Raw genomic sequence first — 15654 nt, 5'->3', positions numbered from 1 at the left:
TGGTGGGGGAGCAAAGAAATTTTATTTGTAGTCTTGTGAAAGGAAATTGAATCTTAGGACCCCAAACTCATTAAGCCAAAGGGAAAAGTGAATCTGGGAACCAGGTCACACAAACCTGCCTCTCCCTTTTGGTTCCTAAATAAGATCGCTACAAGATAAAAAGCTACACACCTCCCCCATAATTTGCCCACAAGAAAATTCCTAGTGAGCTGCAAGATCTTTTAAGGTGTTTCCGTGAAGATTTCACCATGGCAATGTAAAATGATAGCTTCTCTTTACAGGTGCAGTCACCCCAGGCCCACCAGACACAGATGCATATCTGATTGTTCCCCTGTCCCATTTTGTCTATGTTATCTTATGTCAAATGCAGATTCCCTGTGTTTTTCGTCTGCCCCATTTGTCTATGTCATCTTATGCAAAAAAATGCAAATTAATAGAGCCAGACAAAGGCATGAATGACTATTTTTCCCTATACCCCTCTGACATGAAAATTGTATATTTCTCAATATCCTACCATTTCCCCTTTAAATTTGGAGCCCTCAAAATCATCCTCGGAGAAAGGCATAGACCTGTCTCCTGGGTGTGCATCCTTAACTTTGGCAAATAAGCCTTCTAAAATGATTGAGACTTGTCTTAGCATTTTTCTCGATTGACAGTCTGTTTCCATTATTCAGATGTATCATTTCCCCTGTACCAACAGTGCCAACTGGGCTGGTTAGAGATATCATGAAATATACTCTAATTTCTTTCTTTCTTTCTTTCTTTTTTTTTTTTTTTGAGACAGAGTCTCACTCTGTTGAGCAGCTGGAGTGCAGTTACATGATCTCGGCTCTCTGCAACTTCCACCTCCGGGGTTCAAGTGATTCTCCTGCCTCAGCCTCCCAAGTAGCTGGGACTACAGGTGCACAGCACTGTGTCCGGCTAATTTTTGTATTTAGTACAGATGGGCTTTCACTATGTTGACCAGGCTTGTCTCAAACTCTTGACCTCAGGTGATCCGCCCACCTTGGCCTCCAAAGTACTGGGATTACAGGCGTGAGCCACCGCGCCTGGCCTCTAAATTCTAATATTGTGTTTGTGGCTCGTGTTGACAGACAATGTCACAAGGTATGATCAAGTCACGTTAAACTCTGTCTTTGTATTGGTCAGCTGTAGCTGCAGAACAACCTCAAGATCTCAATGGCATACCCCAGGAAACGTGTATTTCTTTCTTATGAGTTTACAAGTCAGCTGAGACAGCTTTGTCTCATGTTGAGGGTTGACTGTGGTGGCCCTGTTCTATATAGCTCTCTTCCTCTCCTGGTTCCAGCATGTTGGCCAAGGCCTGTTCTATAATCTTGGGGGGAAAATGTGTTATCTTTCCTCCTGCCTAGGCAGAACCTGCTAGCCCTCTCTGGATGACCTGTCCTTCCCTTGATTCTTGCTGGTACTCTGTGAGTTCTGGGTTTCTGCATTAGTGTCCACCTGGCTCCTGGTAAAGGAGGCCACCCCAAGCCTCTGGTGTTGATTATTTTTCCCTTCAGTGTGGCAGGCCCTATGATTCTTTGAATTTAGCTGCCTCCTGAGTCTCCCCTGGGGACTATGGGAATGTCTCGGTTCTGCTTATGTTATTGGGAGCCACAAATAGCCTGAGCAAGCAAAATACTAGGGTGCTCATCAGGTGAACCATTGGCTTAGTTACGGTTCTTCAAAGAAACAGAACCAATAGGGGTTATCTCTGTCTCTACCCCTACTCTATCTCTCTGTCTATCTATCTATCTATCTATCTATCTATCTATCTATCTATCTATCTATCTATCTATCTATGTATCTATCTATCTATCTATCTATCTATCTATCTATCTATCTATCTATCTATCTATCTATCTGTCTATCTATCCATCCGTTCACCCATCCATCCATCCATCATCTATTTATCTATCTAAAAGGAGATTTGTTATGAGGAACTGACTCACACGATTATGGAGGCTAAGAAGTCCCATTATCTGCTGTCTGCAAGTTGGATACCTGGGAAAGCCAATGGTATAATTCAGTCTGACATCCAAAGGCCTGACAACTAGGGAAGCTGATGGTATAAATCCAAGCCTGAGGGCAGGAGAACATGAGATGAGATGTCCTAGCTCAAGAAAAGGGGGCAGCAAATGTTTTTTCCTTTCTCTGACATTTGTTCTATTCAGGTCTTCAAAGAATTGGATGAGGCTCACTCACATGAAGGAGCGCCATGTACTTTACTGAGTACACCTATTCAAATGCTAATCTCATCCAGAAACACCCTCCCAGACACAGCCAAAAATCATATTTCACCTGGGCACCCTGTGGCCCAGTCACACTGACACATAAAATTCACTATCACAACCATGTTGTGCTTCCAGATTTACTTTGATGTGTGCTATGGTTTAAAATGTTGACGTCCCCTCCAAAATTCATGTTGAAACACAATCTGCTTTGTAGAGATGCAAAGATTGCAAAGAGGTGGGATCTTTTGGGGTGGATTAATGCCCTTATAAATGAGCCTCCAGACAGACAGATCATCCCTTTTGCTCTTCCACCTTCTGATGTGTAAGATGACCCTCACCAGACAGTGAATGCTGGTGCCTTGATCTTGGACTTCTCAGCCTCTAGGACTGTAAGAAAATACGTTTTTGTTCTCTGTAAATTACCCAGTCTCAGATATTTTGTTACAGCAGCACAAATGGACTAAGACAATGTCTGCATCATAAGCTAATGCAGGACAATATGTGGGGGGCCACTTTTTAGGATTCATAATGAGGAAAAGGGGCAACCCTTCTCCCTCCCTGCCTCACAGCATCTCTTTTGGTGTCCCCAACCAGTACACCTAGATGAGCCCTCCTTTGGCTGGGGAGGACCACCATTCCCCCTCTGCCTCAGAGAAAGGTGCTTGGCAGCCATGGTCATCATCCATTCTAGGGAAAGGCAACTGGAAACTCCACTTAGGCCTCAATTATACTCCTCTTCTAGTCCAATTTACCCAGACAGCCTTGTCTTAGTGATATTGTTGGGCATTTTCCAACCCATTCATGAGTGTGGTACTTTGACTATTGGTTCTCTATGGTTTAGGTTGAATTATATGAATGCCAACATTCAACATCACTTCTTTTTCACATCAGATGGGTAATGTGCCAACATCGTAACAAGATCTGAGGGAGGCACATCTCACATATGAGCCTGAAAACCCAATCGTCACACTTAGGAGCTACAAGAGGATCTTAACATCATTTTGACTGAAGCATAACAGCATTTCCATATGGCTCAACCCATATGCTAACTGGTAGAATTCCTAAAGAGAGGGAGGATGAGTCTTAACCTGCTTCCCTCCCAGTTTCCCCACTGCACTTCACATTCTGAAGGTTTCAGACAGCACAAGTTCTGGAGGAAAGTGGACCAAGCAAGAGGTTGTCAGAATTGCTGCCATGAGCCAGGCAGTGGCTGTGGAGGGTTTATGCACTGTTCAGGGTGCCCAGGCACTGTAAGTCCTCTTCCTGCACTGGGATCTGTGATTCCAAGAGTCTGCTTTCTGCTCTGTGGCATCCAGAAGGGAAAGAATTTGCAGCTCCAGTTTCACCTGGAAGCTTGGCTCCTGCCCCAGGTGGAGTGATGCACTCAAGCTTTCCACATTGAAGAGGGCTGCAGACTGTGCTGTGAAATGTGTCTGCGTGTGTGTGTGTGTGTGTGTGCGCGCAGATGTGCATGCAGATGTGTGTGCAGGTGTGTGTGGGTCGTGTGTGTGTGCAGGTGTGTGTGGGTCGGAGGGGCGTGGACAGAGGTGGTGGACAGGCCTGATGGGAGGGGCTGGAAAAGCAAAATCCAAATACCTCAGTCCTTAATGGATGGTCAGATCGCTCAGGCTTTTGAGGACACGCCGGCCCCAGTGCAGACCCAATTTCAAAGATAGCTCAGGCCAGTCAGGGAGGGAAGGTAGGTCAGGGCACATCTGTATCCCCAAAAGGAGCTGAAATTGTTCTTTTCTCTGCACAAGGATGACGCAGAGAGAGAAGCAGAGCAGACATAGCCATTTTTGTAGTACTTTCTCAAATCGTTTTCAGATTTGGGAATTGCGGTTTCTAAAAGAAGTAGTGCTGTGGCTAGCTGCCATCTGATAGAGCCATGGAGGTGTTTTTAGACAGTCTTGAAATGTGTGGCTTTGCAGCTCCCCATGTGACAGCAGGCAGTACAATTCAATTTGGACCAGTTGGGGGAAGGCCAGTTAGACTTTGTGGGAATTCTGAATAGTAGACTATCTTAAAAGAAGTGGCATTGTGTTGTATGTTATTTTTCAGATGTGTATATAGGATTCAAGCTATTGATGGAGTCACTATGAGTAGAGGGCCTGTTGTCCCTTCTCCCGACCCATCCCAACCACCCTGCTACTCAAACTGCCTGCTCTCACCCAGGGGGCTGGATACGCTGACCTTTACCCTTCTCCCCATGCTCTGTTCCCCAGGAGGCCAACCTCTGTAGAGAGCAGCTACCTGGATTTCTGGTTTCTAGTGGAAGATGGCAGGGTTGGGGGAGGTGATGGGAGGCAGGGAGCAGAGAGTCATCAGTATTGCTTTCTTGCCCCTTCCTGAAGGGCAGGGTTGGCAATGGCTGCCTCCTCTTCTGAAGCCCCCAGCTCCACTGATGGCCACCTATGGATGCAGGTCTCACTGGGGCTTGGAGAACCTGCCCAACTCACTCCTTCAGGCTAGGGGTGGTGGTGGATTCCTGCTGTTTCCACCCCCAGGACACTTCACCCCAGCCACTTTCCCCTGAGTCTGCTCAGAGCATCGTACATTTTCCTCATTCAACTCTCTTTGGAGCTGTCATCTGTTTCCTGCTGGAACCCTGACCAGGGTCCCCAGTGACTGCCTAATCCATGATTTATCTGGATATATTTCAGTGCTTATCTTCAGCATCTAACTGTGGACATCTCCCTGTCTATAAGCCCCTTCCCTCTGGGCTCCCGTCTCCCTCTCCCCTGCTTGCCACCCACCTCCTTCCAGTTCCTCCTGAGTCTTTCTGATGTCTCCTGGTGTGCCTCTTGGCCCCTTCACCTCTCATTCCTTATTCTCCCCCAGATGATCTTGACCACACTCATGGCGTTGACTGAGCGAAGGGAACTAATCCTCACTGAGTGTGTCTGTGATTGATATCAGGGGCTTTACCCCGTCATTCATCTCAATGTTGAATACTTAGTGTTTTCCATGTATCAGGACTGTTCTGGGGCTGGGGATACGTTATCTCTTTGACTCTTTACAACAAGGTATGCACCATCGTCTCCGTCTTATAGATGAGGCTTCTGAGCTTCAGAGAAGTTAGATACTGTGCCCAAGGCCAGGCTGGGATTGAAGCCCACTTTTCTGCCTCCAAGGTTGGAGCTCCTCCTTCTGTATTGTATTGCCAATGGAGCACTTCTTTTACATCGCTGAACTTGAGATGAACTTAGCAGAACCTTTATATATTCTAAAAACAGCCTCATCTGACTTTGGTGGTTTGAACTGTAGTAGAACAACATTTTTTTGCTAGCTCATTCATCAGAGACATGTGCCTGACTCTGACTTTGAGCCTCTGTTTTCTCCGTCATTCACTGTGATTCTAAAAATTACCCCTGGCTCCCCAAGTGCTCAGTTTTAGACTCATGGTCTCCTGACAGTACAAGATTAATTTAAAACCAGAGCAGCAGGATTTATTCCAGAGATTTCTTTTCATATCAGAAATTTGAAATAGGAATCATTGTTTGCATCTTCTTTCACTCTACAGAAAGAAAATGCAGATGAACCTTTTCAGGGTGTAGGGCCAGGGCTACCCTAAGTTGCGGCCTCCGAAGCTCCATCATCACGATTATTCAACTGTTGTGACCTCATTAAAAGAAACAAAGAAGGGATGCGTAGAGAATGGAGCTACCACCTGGATCAAGCTTGGGCTGTGAAATTTAATTAACTTAGTTTCAAAATCTAGCTGAGAGATCTTGGGCAAGTTATTTAACTTCTCTGAGTCTTGATTTTCTCAGCTGTAAGCATCGAATGATAGAGGTGAGTAAACCAGGTATGCACACTCAGCAGTGCTTGGTGAATTGGGTGCTAAAATATTGGCCAGCTACTTTTGGTAGAGACCACAAATGTCACTTTGGTGAAGACTTGAGTTACTACTGGGGTTAAGTTGGGGAGGGAAATCACTTCATTGGCCTCCCACCTCATAGGGTTTGAAAAGCAAAGTACTGGGGTGAACCTTCAACAGTTTGTATGAGGAGTTCTATACTTTCAAAGAAAGAAAGGACTAAGACTCTAACTTCTTGTCCCTAAGATTTGAAGCTCAGAACAGTCTTCAGGAAGGTTCAGGAGGATGCTGAGCAGGGTCAGAGTGAGGAGGGCCCTGAAATAAAACTACCAACAGGGTAGAAAGAAGTGGGCTGTGGAGATTGTGGTGGTGGGTGCCTTTGGCCTTGAGTGAGTCAAGAGAGAAGAATCAGATGGCCCTTGTCCCTTGAGAGGCAGTCCCATTTTCTGCTTGTCCCTACCTAGCCTTCCTGAAGGCAGACTTTGGCCTTAGAGGAGTGGCTCAGAGGAATTGCCTAAAAAAAGACCTTGTATAGCTTAGAGTGAAATTCTTTTTGATACGGACAGGAGACAGGGAAATACTGGGCAGAAGAGGGCAGTTCCCTGGCATAGGCCCCATCCCCAAGCCTGGAAACCTGTGACAATAAATGGGAACAGGCATTCCTGTTTTTGAACCCAAATGTTGCATTTTTGGCCTATGACACCTCCCTATCCTGTACCCATATAAACCCCAAACCCTAGGCTCCACAAGCCGATGAGCAGACAGATAGGTGAACAGAAGAGCAGAGGAACAGAAGAGTGGCGCACCAGAAAAGGAGAGAAGAAAAGGAGCGTTTGAGTTTTGAGAGGGGTTTGGCTTGGGACGGTCAGTGAGGAGATCGGCCACGGGACAGCTGAACTCCAAAGGAAGATCATCTTCTTACTCCATCCCCTTTCCAGCCCCCATCCATCCCACTGAGTGCCACCTCTGTCACCCAGTAAAATCCGTGCATTCACCATCCTTCAAGTCCATGTGTGACCTGATTCTTCCTGGACACCAGACAAGAACCTGGGTACGTGTGTGGATACATGGGTGCCAAGAGGACACTGAGATGGTTAACACTTAAGCTATCTGCAGATGGCAGAGCTAAAAGAGCACCGTAGCATGCCCACCCGGGCTTCAAAGTCACAGGCACACACCCCTAGACGCCACTGTGAGGCTAGAGCTCAAAAGTGCTCATCCTGGCTCCTGGACCTGCCCACCTGTATGCTCCCCCTCCTGTAAGGGGTTTGAGCAGCGGTGGAGGCAGAACAGACAAGCCACACCCCTGTGGCACATCCTGCCAGGGCATCAGGGAACTCTCCCATTTCATTTTGACTGAGTTTTGGTGTAAGGAGACTGAAGCAGGCAGGACAGCCTGAAAATCTCCTCCTGACACGGGTGAGTGAACAGATTCCTCCTGGATATGAGGGAATCAGATGGGCAGGGACTGGACCTTCTGCTGGTCGGCATAATTGGGCTCATGGCATCATAGCGTGGGAAACTACCAGTCTATCAGTTACCAGTCACATATTTAAAGCATTAAGCACAGTGCTTGGCACATAGTAGGCTATCAGGAAATGGTAGGCAGCTATGAGTAATGTTATGTTACTAAATGTCAACAAAAGAGTCAAACTCTGTAAAATATTTGAAAAGATATATTCTGAGCCAAATATGAGTGACCAATGGCCTGTGACACAGGCCTCAGGAGATCCTGAGAACATGTGCCAAAGGTGGCTGGGCTACAACTTGGTTTTATACATTTTAGGGAGACACAGGCATCAATCAGTACATGTAAGATGTACATTGGTTCATCTAGAAACATGGGACAACTGGCAAGGGTCGGGGCTTCCAGGCCACAGACAGATTCAAAGATTTTCTGATCGGCAATTGGTTGAAGGAGTTATTATCTAAAGACCCAGAATCAATCGAAAGAAATACCTGGGTTATGATAAGGGGTTGTGGAGACTGAGGTTTTATCACGCAGATGAAGCCTCCAGGTAGAGCAGGCTTCAGAGAGAATAGAGTGTAAACATTTCTATCAGACTTAAAGAGTCTGTTCTGTTAGTAATCCCAAAAGGGAGGGTATCATGAGGTGTGTCCAACTTCCCCTTCCCATCATGGCCTGAACTAGTTTTCCAGGTTAATTTTGGAATGGCCTTGGCCGAGAGGAGGGGTCCATTCAGATGGTTGGGGGGCTTAGAATTTTATTTTTGGTTTACATAAGAGAGATATCAGTGAGAAGAATGAACCGCTCAGGCTGAGGGAATAGGGGAGGAGGGTGAGACACTGTTACACCCCATCACCTTTGCCAGGTGTCAGGCCCCAGTGGCTGGCACCTTGGGCAGGGTGGGTATGGTCTGTGGGAGGAAGCCCAGAATTATTCCTATACTTTTGCCTATAGGGGGTGTCACCCCCTGTTTTATTGCCCAGAAGCACAGTTGAGAGAGGCTAAGCATTTCCCAAGTCCTCAAAATGTAAGCTTTAGAGCCTTAGAATCTTGGAAGGATCCCAGAAGCCATCCACCTGCGTTTTGGTAACCTGCGGTTACAAAACATTTTAAAGCAGTAAAGTCCCTCTTCCCTTTTTTCTTCAATAAAATTTAGATGATATCCTAATACATAAAACAAATAAAGTGGCATTTTTCCAATAAGGTATATTTGCAAGTGGAAATGTATTTTGTTGATTTGTGTTAGCATCAGTCAGTGAGAACAGTAAAACTATTTTGAAAAATCCAAAACTCATAATTGAAGCTATGGAAGCTGGTTTCAATCTCCCATCAGATCTGGCAGTCATAAAATTCAAATCAAAGTGCAAATGGAATCCAAGAAGGCCCCCGAAGACGCTCAGCATTCCTCAAATCTAGCTCATTGTATTAGTCATGGTCTCAGCAGGAAACAGTTTGCATTCTCAAACTGAGGGACTTTAAGGAAGGTCTAAACTTACTAAACCATCCACAAAGGCAGGAATAGGGAACCATACAGGATGGCATAATAACCCAGGGCTAGTTGTTATCCTGCTGGGCTGAGGGGCCTGGCAAGGGACCCATTACCAGAAGCTGAAAGGGGAGGACTGGGTAGACAGAGCTGCCTCGAGAGAGCAGGGAACTTCAGGAGAGGGACATTGCTACTCCCAGGAGATCCCACAGGAACAGAGCAGGGGGCAGATGAGTACCCCACCCTCACTCTTGAGATTCCCTCCTAATCTCTTCCTGGGAGTCCCTGATGGCAAACTGGAAGCCACAGGGCAAAAGAGCCCTGTGATGTCATTCCTACAAGTCAGCCTCCGAGGACAGAAAGTAGGTCGCAAAAGGTGTAGAGTGAAGCTAGAGGAGCCAGGGGACTGCTCCACCCTGCAAATACATGCCTTCCCCTGTTTTAAAGAGAGCAAGAATGAAGGCTCAGAGAGTTCAGATGACTTTCCCAGGGTTACAAGGTTAGAAGCAATGGTAGGAAGCCAAGTGCTCCAATCTCAGCTCAGCCCTCTTTTCACTGTGCTTTTTCATCACCGTGAGCTGAGGACTACTGTAGATATGGAAATGGTAATGCCATCCATTGCATTTTTAGATCTAGAGTTAAGGGAGTAGGCTTAGCCTAGTCCAGTAATTTCCTTTATTAGGGTCAACTATGGTCCACCGTTGCTGTGTAGCCCAGTGACTTTGCAAGTCTAAAGGGAAAGCATAGCTATTTAGGGGACTAACACATCAAGAAGCTCTTTGGCTTTCTGTCCCACACTTGCAGGTCAAACACTTTCTCAGAAAGGGCAGGAAGAATGTCAGCCAAACAATGTAAGGGATTGTAGGGATCATGGGTGCTAATTCTGACCCAGAAATATCCAAGAGGACCCATGTCTGTAAAGGCTGAACAGCTGCAGAGAATTCTTGGATCGCTGGTGACATTTGCGCTGTATTCAGCATGCTCCCCAAAGATTCTGCCCTTTGCCTGCTTCTTATGGAACTTTGGCTTAAAAGGATGTCGTCTAAAAGGACATGCCCCTTAAGACGGTGGATCATAACTGGTACCTAGTGCTCTTGCTACGGTTTGGGGAAATTAGTGGCAGGATCCTTGCCACCATGAACTCAAAGTCATTTGCAGTTTGAAGCAGCTTTTGGATGGCTTGTGTGAGAGTCTTATGACTCCTTCAACTTGGAAACAGCAGACATGCAAGCTTTGTGGTGAGGAGAAGCTGTTTACTTATGGATGGTTTAGGACATAAGAGTCAACTCACAAAGGAAACACACAAGCCAGAGTCTTTGTAAGCCCTAAGCATCGTGGGTGTTCTTTTGCCACAGGTAACCACCACATGGCTACTTCTCATCTAGCCGGCCAGTGGTATACCCCTTCTCCATGGTTGCCGCCTCCTCGTATTGCTGGTTGCCTCCTTGAGCTTATCCATGTCCTGCCTGCCTTTTCAAAAGCTGTTTACTTAGTCATGGTTGACATAAACTCCATGCATTTTTCTTTCATAAACTGTGAGGACACTTGGGTAACCTTGGTATCCCAGGCAACTGTGGGGTCATTCTGACCTGCTCTCCCTCTCCTCTCTTCTAGAGCAGAAGCTCAGGTTCCTTTTCCTAGTTTTTCAGATGAAATAGCACCAATCTGTAGCTTGGGCAAGGCTGGTTCTCTCTTGTTCAGTTCTGTAGTCAGCAGGGTCAATACCATTCACTTACAATGCGTGGTTCTAATAGGACTATGCCCTCCAGGGGCCTTGTTTTAACCTAGAAAATGGTGTGACTTCCCTATTGTCTAGGATCAGGATGCAATACTACAGTAAGCCATTTACACTTAAGTGGACTTGACCACCAAACTATTCTCTACAGAAAACTTTTTTTTTGAGATATAGTCTCATTTTGTTGCCCAGGCTGGAGGGCAGTGGTGCGATCTCGGCTCACTGCAACCTCTTCCTCAGGTGATCTGCCCGCCTTGGCCTCCCAAAGTGCTGGGATTACAGGCATGAGCCATCACACCTGGCCAATTTTTTGGTTTTGAAAGACCTCCTTACATATAGGCATCGCTTAAAAGTTATTCCCACAGGATGACTCTCCTAGTACAGCATCATTCCAATGCTTCAGTTCTACCCAAGATCTAGCCTATAATAAATCTGCACAGTGCAATGTTAAAACAAAAGGCCAAGCAGTGTCTCATAGTCTCAGCAAGGATATCAGGTAGGAGCATCAGAGTTTTGCACATGTCGCTATAGCTGAAGTAGGCAATTTGGTCTTGTTTACATACGCCAGGGAAGGAAAAGGGTGGCCAAGTCTGGGTCTTTGCTGTAAAATATACATACATTCTTTCACTTGATTTAAAAATCATGAAAATCTCTCTTTTTTTTTTTTTTTTGAAACAGAGTCTCCCTCTGTTGCCCAGGCTGAAGTGCAGTGGCGTGATCTCGGCTCACTGCAATCTCTGCTTCTCTGGTTCAAGCGAGTCTCATGCCTCAGCCTCTGGAGTAGGTGGGACCATAGGTGCGCGCCACCATGCCCAGCGAATTTTTGTATTTTTAGTAGAGACAGGGTTTCACCATGTTGGCCAGGATGGTCTCAATCTCTTGACCTTGTGATCCACCAACCTCAGGCTCCCAAGGTGCTGGGATTACAGGCATAAACCACTGTGCCTGGCCAAAACTCTTAATAATACAGTTTATACTGAGTCCTTCTCATTGACTCATTAATCACTCTTCCTTGCTATCTGCGACACCTAAAACCTTATTTAATTCTGATGAATAAATATAAACAGCACTCTATACTATAATTACATCTATATTTTAAATATTTCAATTCTTTTTTTTGGCTAAGACCCTTTAGTGAAGGTCTTATTTTCACTTAAAAGTATGCAATTTCTTTCCCAGCTTCTCCAAATCAGCAAATGTTAAATAGTGAATTGTTAATAGGAGGTTTGACCTATCTATTCAGCTGTGCTGTAATTTTGTGAATAGGGCTAAGATTTAGGAATAAATTTTTAATGGTTTGGTATATAGTAATAGTTAAGTAATAATTTCCTCCAAAGGCAGATTTCCTTTTCTAATGAAATCTAGAGTGACTTTTCTAACCTAGCTTACTTTGAAAAAATACACACTTATTTTAGAAGAGTTTTACATTTACAGAAAAATTACTCACTTACATTTACAGAAAAAAGTCACTCAGCTAATGAGTGACTTTTCTAACCTAGCTTACTTTGAAAAAATACACATTTATTTTAGAAGAGTTTTACATTTACAGAAAAATTACAGATATAGTACAGAGTTCCTATATATCCTACCCCAAGCTTCCTCCATGACTAACATCTTACATTTCGTGTGGCACATCTGTCGTAATTAGCGAAGCAATATCGATATATTGTTATTAACTAAAATTCATACTCTGTTCATATTTCCTTCATTTTTACCTAATGTTCTTTTTCTGTTCCATGGTCTCACCCAGAATCCCATATTACTTTTAGTCATCATATCCTCTTAGGCTCTTCTTGGCTGTGACAGTTTCTCAGATTTTCCTTTTGAAATGGCCTCATTGTCTGGAATAGCACCCGAGGTTCATTGTCTCACGTCCATGGAGAACGAGGGCAGGGACACACAAAGGGTGAGGTTGATAGCAGAGGTTTAATAAGCGAAAGAAAGAGAAGAGCTCTCTTCTGCAGAGTGCGGTGCTGGAAAACGGGTTGCTTGATCTGTGGTGAAATGCCGGGGGTTTTACAGATGAGCTGGTAAGGAGGAAGACTGGTTAGACCAGGTGTGCCATTTGCATAGGGCGTGAATATCTGGTAGCCCCCACTCTAATCTTTTATTATGGAGGTAGGTTCTCTGCCTGAGTTGCGCCATTTTTTTATTACTGTACACACGGTAACAAACAAATGGAAGATGGAGCCTCCATGTTGGACACTCCTGGCTCCCAGGTAGCTGTTTTCTATTGGCACAGCTGCTGGCATTCTCCTGTGAATGCTGGCATCCAGCTTGCTTATCTATGTTTGCAGCTCGATTTTTCAGGCTGCTCTTTGTTAGGAAAAAAATAATTTCTTGGGCTGCTTTTTGTTAGAAGGGAAGCTCTGCCGAGGACTCTTTTGCCCTACTATCTGCCTAAATAATTTCTTTCTACCTCCTGTATCACTTGTTTTTGTTGACCTTGACGATTTTGAGAAGTACTCCTCAGCTATTTTGTAGAACTGGGATTCTGGGCAGAGTATGTACATGTATTGATGGAATTCTGCACAGGAGACTTGTCTCTTCTCCCCATTTATTTATTTATTCAGTCACTTATTTATGCCATTATAGACTTGTGGAGACTTATTTTGTGTTTTGTGTTATAATCTAATACTACTTAATATTGTTGCTCAAATCGTTCTACCTTCAGGCACAGAGAACTCTTTCACTTTGTTCCTGTATCCCTTTGATATACCCACATCCTTGTGGAGTTTTAACATTTTTCTTTACTTTTTTGAGCACTTTCTTGATTTCAGGCACTATAAGATGCTCCAGTTGAGACAGCCAAATACAAAGGGGACCCCGGAGAATCTCCAACTGGCCTGCGCACTGGGAGAGTGGGGTGGAGCCAGGGAAGTTTGCCCCGTTTGCAGTGGGGAGGAGCCTGGCCCCACCTGTTCCTGTGTGGTAACCTGGGATTCAATCCGTGAGGTGGAGGGCCCGCCTGTTAGCAGGACTTCATCTCACTTTGCTGTGTTGTTCTAACTTTTTCCTTTTCACCCAATAACTTCCATTCTCCCTCACCCTTCAAAGTGTCTGCGAGCCTATTCTTTCCTGGTCTTATGACAAGAACCCGGTTTTTCCTCCAACACAGTCCTATCTTGTATATTTCCTGCTCTAGTCCGAGATTCAGCCATTTCTCCAAGGACCCTTGGTTCCTTTTATTGGAGAATGGCATTAGAGACAAAGATCTGGGCATTAGGTGTGCTTGGGGCTGCAGGGGTGTCATTACTTCTTGGCCCTCTTAGCTGACGGAGCAAAGAGATACGTGAAAGGAAAATAAATCTCGGGACTCCCAAATCACTAAGCCAAAGGGAAAAGTCAAGCTGGGAACTGCGTCAGGCAAACCTGCCTCCTGTTTTATTCTGTTGAATTTCACCCCGGCAACGTAAGTTGATAGCTCATCTTCACAAGTATGGGAAAAGGACAGAACTCAAAGTCATCCCTCTGCTCACCAAATGCCTATCTGATTGCTTCTTTGGCCCTATTGTTTATTTATTTTACCGTATGTAAAAATGCAGATTCACAGAGCCAGACCTCTACCTTGCCCCGACCTGTAAATTTTGTATTTGGTGAAAGGCTGATCAAAAGCTCAAAAGAATGCAATCCTTTGTCTCCTATCTACCCACACCTTTAAAAAATTTCTTCCTCTTTCCCCAGAATCTGCCCTTTTCCCTTTAAATATTACAACCTTCAAAATTATCTTTGGAGAAAGTCACAGACCCAGTCTCCCAGATGCGTGTCCTTATCCTTGGCAAAATAAACTTCTAAACTGATTGAGACATGTCTCAGAGACTTTTTGGTTTACAAATATATAAGCCATGTGTTTATAGACGTTCAAACTGCCATTGAAAAATTCTGAGAAAATTATGACGGGTGTAAGAGATTTGACCTAACCAACTCCATCTTGCCTCTAACCCCTGAGCTGCCCTTGTTCATTCCTGGGCATAGGCTGAACTAACTTTGGGAGGAACTTAGTTTATAGTTTAACTTTGAAACAAAGACAATAACAGCCCTTCCCAGAACAAACCCCCTTCCTACCTGAGGACTAGACTGGCTTTGTAGGACTAACAAATTAGCTACAAGATTAGAAATGATGATTTAGGAGTCATGCAGCTGGAGGCTAAAAATTCTGACCCTCTCCAAATTGCTCCTGAGGATAACATCACTATTGTAAAACCTAAGATCAGTGCTTGAGATATTTTGCAGACCCTGTACTTGATGGATAGGCTGACGCCACCCAGATGGATAAACTGGCTCATCTGGTCTTGTGGCCCCAACTCAGGAACTGACTCAGTGCAAGAGGACAGCTTCGACCCAACCAATCAGCAATCCCAACTCATTGCCCCCTTCCCACCAAATTGTTCTTAAAAACCCCAATCCCTGAGTTTTTTGGGAGACTGATTTGAGTTACAATGAAACTCCAGTCTCCTGTACAGCCAGCACTGAATGAATTAAACTCTTTCTATATTTCAATTCTCCTGTCTTGATAAATTGGCTCTGTCTAGGCAGTGGGCAAAGAGAACCCATCAGGCGGTTATAAATTTAGAAATATTTCTATATATAATCATCTGTACCTATATTAAGCTAATTATGAGTTCATACTGATGTCTTTAGCTCTAACCCATTACCACATGAATAATTCCAGCCACCTCTCCTTGCTTATCTGTAAACTGCAGCTCCAATAGTGAGAAATCTGGCTTCTGCCATCTGCCATCCATTTCTTTCTCTTTTCTTAGAGAGAGGGTCCCTCTCTGTTGTCCAGGCTGAAGTGCAGTGGTGTGATTATAGTTCACTGTAACCTCAAACTCCTGGGCTCAAGCGATCCTCCTCCCTCAGCCTCCCAAGTAGCTGGGCCTACAGGTGTGTGCCACCACGTCTGGC

General features: G+C 44.9%; 1 non-coding gene across 1 annotated transcript; it reads right to left on the bottom strand.

The window, feature by feature from the left end:
* Window positions 1–3122: 3122 nt before the first annotated feature.
* On the bottom strand, window positions 3123–3226 carry LOC115930482 (small nucleolar RNA U13). The gene has a single exon (XR_004067118.1). It is a non-coding gene; the product is annotated as a small nucleolar RNA U13 (small nucleolar RNA).
* Window positions 3227–15654: the final 12428 nt, after the last annotated feature.

Source organism: Gorilla gorilla, chromosome 14 (assembly GCF_029281585.2).
Source record: "Gorilla gorilla gorilla isolate KB3781 chromosome 14, NHGRI_mGorGor1-v2.1_pri, whole genome shotgun sequence".
NCBI classification, from domain to species: Eukaryota; Metazoa; Chordata; class Mammalia; order Primates; family Hominidae; genus Gorilla; species Gorilla gorilla.
Note: the sequence above shows the minus strand (reverse complement) of the source record. Positions and strands in the feature narration are given on the sequence as shown.